Raw genomic sequence first — 5,509 nt, 5'->3', positions numbered from 1 at the left:
TCTGGAAGAGCTAACACCGGAGCAGAGAGCATTGCCTTCTTCAACTCATCAAACGAACTCTGAGCTCCCGGAGTCCAACAAAAGTTGTCAGTTTTCAGTAAATCTGTTAACGGCCATGCCAAGGTACAGTAACACTTAACGAACCGCCTAGCTTGTGAGGCCAAGAAAACCGCGAAGTTGCTTAACGTTCTTCGGAGTTGGCCAATCCCGCATCACCTCTATTTTCAACTTATCAGTAGAGACACCAGATGCAGAGATCATATGGCCAAGGTACTCCACTTGGCTCTGAGCAAATAAACACTTCTTCTTATTTGCAAAGAGTTGATGCTTCTCAAAAACCTGTAGAACCAACTGCAAGTGTTCGATATGTTCTTGCTCTCTTCTGCTATATATCAAAACGTCATCAAAGAAGACGAGCACGAATTTTCCCAAGAAAGGTCGGAACAGATTGTTCATGAGGGACTGAAACGTTGATGAAGCATTAGTGAGGCCAAAAGGCATCACCAAGAACTCATAATGGCCATCATGTGGTCTGAAAGCTGTCTTAGGCACATCTCTTTCCTCCATACGAATCTGATGAAACCCTGCTGTCAAGTCCATCTTCGAGAATATCACAGCACCATTCAACTCATCAAGCAATTGATCAATCATTGGTACAGGGATTTGTCAGCCACTGTTGATTGGTTTAAAGCGCGGTAGTCGACACAGAAACGCCATGACTTGTCTTGCTTCTTTACCAAGAGAACTGGACTGGAGAATGAACTTCTACTCGCTCGAATCAACCCTTTAGCCAACATCTCTGTTACCATCTTAGTCATTGCGTCTTTATGAGCTTGTGGGTACCTATAAGGCCTGACGTTGATAGTAGTGGTTCCTGGTTTGAGAAAAATAGCGTGCTCTCTACCCCTCACTGGTGGTATTCCTTGAGGTTGTGAGAAAACAAACACAAACTCATCACGCACCTTCTCTACGTACGCTGAAACTTTTAGTGGTTTAGGAGTTGCTGCTACAGAATGTAACCAAGACTCCCTTGGTACAGCCCACTGTCCATCATCATGTGTGATCAATGAGAAGGATGTCGCAGGTCTATGTAAGTCAAGTTCACCCACTAACATCTCTCTCTTCCCATTATAAATGAAACTCCATTCCTGCATCAGCCAGTTTACTTCACACTCGCCTAGAGTACGAAGCCACTGCATTCCAAGCACAACATCCACCTTTCCCAACTCCAATGATATAAAGTCCAACGTGAAATCCAAATGTTGCAACGCTAACTTTCCATCGGTACAAATGCCAACTCCACTGACTGTCACCCCTGTGCCCAAAATAATTTGTAGGTTTGAGTTCTTGTTCAAGGCTAACCCTACTTTAGCAACCAGTTGTGGAATAACAAAGTTGTGTGTTGCTCCACTATCCAATAGAACTACCACAGTATATTTCCCAATTTTACCGCGCAGCTTAGTGGTTGTTGGAGACTCAATACCGAAGTAAGCGTTTAGGGAAATCTCCATCAACTGTGGAGACTGCTCTTCATGTTCTGCAACTTCTTCATCGTCATAATCAGGTAATACTTCTATCTCCACACCTTCCATTATCGTAAGTATATGTAGCTCAAGATTGGCACAAACATGACCTCGAAACCATTTGGTCTTGTATTGGAAACAAAGCTTTAGCCCCATCAATTCAGCCAACTCACTCGGAGACAAATGCAATCTTGGTCTCTTCATTCATTGTTTGTTCTTGTCTCCCTGCTTTGGTTTCTCATCAGCCGAATGCTGAACATTATGCTGCGTCGTACGGGGAAAAGAATTGCCATTACCCCTCTGAGGTTTGAACTTCTGGTACTCCTCTGGCTTATGGCCAGTACTCATGACTTGACAGAAAGTACTTGCTTCCATCTTAACAACCGCTGCAATGAGGTTTCTCAACCCCTTGGGCTCCTTCAACTTGATAACTTGCTGCATCTCAGGCTTCAATCCAGTATAAAACTTGCTGATCAAATTAGGCTCATCAATCCCTTTAACTTGAGTTATCAGCTCTTCAAATGCCTTGACATACTGCCCCACGGATCCAGTTTGTTCAACGCACAAAGCTTGTTACGAGATTCGTCGTCGATTGACTCGGCGAAGCGCTCCAGCATCCTTTGTCTGAAACCAGCTCTGAAATGACTCCTCATCTGACTCCCACAAGAACCAGTTTAAAACTTCACCATTTAAGCTCAAAGTAACCAACTTCAACTTCTGCTCTTCGCTATAGTTTGCTGCACGAAAATATCTCTCAACTTTCCGGATCCAGCAATAAGGCATTGATCCATCAAACTCCGGAAGTTCGATCTTCCTTAACAGAGTTTCGCGGCTAGCACTCTCCGATAACCGAATGACTGATCTTCCGGATTGTTCGCGAAATCGCGTACCTGAGGTTGAAAATTGGAAGATCCAGAAATGTGTTTCCCGTGTGGTCTCGTAGGACTCGAGCGAGATTTGATCTTCTCTATTGCGACTGCGATTCGTTGTAAATGATGTTCGACTGATCCCAGATGTGTTTCGATCGCTCCGGTCCGTCCATCCGTCTCATCGTTAGCCTTCCTAAGCTTCTCCCAGCCACTGTAAATCACATCAACCTTCTTCTCTAGCTCATCCACCGATCTCTCGAAATGATCCAGCCGATCGTCAGAAGACGATACAAACGCCATCGTGATTGCTCACCGCACCAATTGATAGAGTGAACTACTGATCTCTGTAAACAAACTCGATTACAATCAATCAACACGAAATCAATACTTGTATTATGAAAGCAAATGAGAAACGATGGCCTAACCCTTTTCGTCTTCTCCTCAAGTCTCACAATCCGTTGCTTATTTAATAGACTCAACAATAACGGCAAAGACTCTAAACGAAAGAGAATGTTTGCTCAATCCCTTATCTTCGATGACTTCATTTGAATCTGCCACGTCAGCAACGTTTCCCTCCTTTCTCTTCTCCTCATTTATATTCTTCCTCGTCACGTAACGCTGCTGTGGCCTCAAAGTGACACAAAAATGTTGTTGTGTTTGTGTTTCAAGATCTTATAGGATTTTTTTTTCTTTTTTTAACAGACACTGATCTTTTCTCTTGCCCGTGTCCTTTTTCCATGTAGAAAACAACTTTTAAAGTCATGTATCTTTTATATAAACTTAAGAGACCACAATGGTTTTCTCTCTCTCTCTCTCTTATGCATTATTTGGAAACTCAAAACACAACAGAAACAACAAGCAAGTTTTCAAAGAACAGAATCAAACGGTTTCAAGAAAAGAGAGGTAGAGAAAGATGAGAGAAAACAGAAGCTAGAGAAGCTTTTGTTTCTCTGTGGAGGATTGTATGATTAAGCATCATCTTCACCGAGAAGTGCGATGAGCATCTTCTCGTAATCTCCACGAGTGTCTTTGGTAATGGCTTTCTCCAATGGAATGCTGTTCCTTCTTTGGTACTCTTGTCCAATGACTTTCAAGTCAATCTCAGCTCTTGTGGTCACAATCCTAGTGAGGGCTCCTTCGTCTGTTCCCGTTTTGTTGATCGCTGAACGAAGAACATCCACAAAGTAAAGCTCTGGTCTTGTCAAGCATTGAATGGTTGACCTCAACAGCCCTAGGAACTTGTCGTCTTCATCTCCTTCCTCAAGGCTCTCTAGGATGAAAAACCAACAAGAGTTTAGGATTATTATCGAAAAAAAACAAGAAGCTTAAAATGAACAGTTTAGCCTTCCACCTTGAGGATTTCCTCGCCGTGATTATCTTGATAGCGATTGAAAGTAGCATTGATCTGTGATTTTCTCCTTGTGGACAAAATCCTTATGATATCTTCATCATTGTAATGCTTGTCCTTGATTTTCTCATGAATTAGCTTAGCCTCTTGCTTTGCCAATGTCATGTTTACCTCTTCACCTTCGTACCTGTATGAGCTAACAAGAGAAACCAAAAGCTGCAAAAGAAACATACAGCTCAAATAACTGTTTCAAGTAGTAGCATTGTCTCATAAGAAGAAACATGAACATTCAATGGGATTATTATGACCTTTTTGAAGTCACCGGTGGTGTGGTGAGCGACATCCTCTTCAATAGACTTCTTGAAGCGAGCGTGGTAAGCTTGCCTAGCGTGAAGCAGCTGCGTAGAGGTCCTAGTGCAAGCTACTTCCATAACCACTTGGTTGCTTGAAGTCAATCTTTTGGTAGCTTCATTAACCAATAACGCATCATGTTCACCCGGTTCAGGAGTCCAGAGCAAGATGGCTCTCTATCCATGAAGGAAGAAAACATATTAAGACACTTGTAAATTTTTCCCAAAAAAAGTTTGGAAATTTGGTAAATCATAGTACCTCGAAGTCGCTTGTAAGTTCCTTCTCAAGACTCTTCAGAAGATCCTCTCCAAAGGATTCATGGTATGTTTGCCTGATCAGCTTCCTCTGTTCAGCACTTCAGTGAGCCACGATTGATATGATCAAGTCCTCATTGGTACCCCATCCTGCGAAAATAGGAGTCACAAAAGTCAAATGTCAGATCCAAGAAAGTCGCACACTTTGGATTTTTATAAGTGTAATAATCTCTAGATCTAAGTCGTGGATTATAAGCAGATCATCTAAAACTTAACTACATTTACATTTCAAATCGTAGCATAATACAAGTATAAAATCAAACAAGATCCTATTAATGAATCATTGTCGGTATCAACATGACTAACTGATAATAATCAAAAGCTCAATACCGATCAGAGAAACGAGAGAGATCAGAAGAAAAAAAGTACAAACAAATGTTCTAGATCCAACACGGAAACGATCAGATCAGTGGAGAAACAAGCTGGATCTACGACAACACAATAAAAAAAATGATCATAATACACTACCAACAACGATCTCGTCGTCTGAGAAAAAAAAACTCGATCCATATCAAACCACCAAACAGATTATCAAATCAAAAACAGTAGATTCATCATCTTTTAAAGTGAGGGAATATTGATCGGGTTCATACAAAACAGTCCAGAAAACAAGCAAAAACAAGAAAAGGGCAGAAGCATTGTATACCATCAAATGCGCTTTTCAATTGCTCAGCATCTTCAGGGGGAGAAGGAACAGAAGAAGAAACCTTAAGGGTCGCCATTTTTGCTTTGCAAGTTCTTTTACTTCTTTTACCTCTCTCTCGTTTTTTCTTTGTCAAAGAGTTGAAAGCAGCTAGATGATCAGTTTATAAAGGGGAAAAAGTGAAAGGCGGACACAGCGAGGACTGTGTCCGTATATATATACTAATAAACTATATGCGAAGGGAATTATGATCTTTCTGCTGAATATTTGATTTCTTCCCTCTTTTTTTTTTCTCACGATCACTTGTAATATTTGATTTCTTCCCATTTTCCTTATTAAACTTTTTTTTTTTTTTTTTTTGGCAACAAAACGACTATTCTATTACTCAAACTTTAGGTGTCCTAGGTAACCAGACCGGAATAGAACAACCAATAAAGCAAAGAGATCAATGAAAAGAACGA

The 5,509-nt window shown here is 41.1% G+C and overlaps 1 pseudogene; it reads right to left on the bottom strand.

The window, feature by feature from the left end:
• Window positions 1-3,130: 3,130 nt before the first annotated feature.
• On the bottom strand, window positions 3,131-5,255 carry LOC106298313 (annotated as a pseudogene).
• Between the last annotated feature and the right edge of the window lie 254 nt (window positions 5,256-5,509).

The sequence above is a fragment of the Brassica oleracea genome, chromosome C6, assembly GCF_000695525.1.
Source record: "Brassica oleracea var. oleracea cultivar TO1000 chromosome C6, BOL, whole genome shotgun sequence".
In the NCBI taxonomy this organism is placed as follows: domain Eukaryota; kingdom Viridiplantae; phylum Streptophyta; class Magnoliopsida; order Brassicales; family Brassicaceae; genus Brassica; species Brassica oleracea.
Note: the sequence above shows the minus strand (reverse complement) of the source record. Positions and strands in the feature narration are given on the sequence as shown.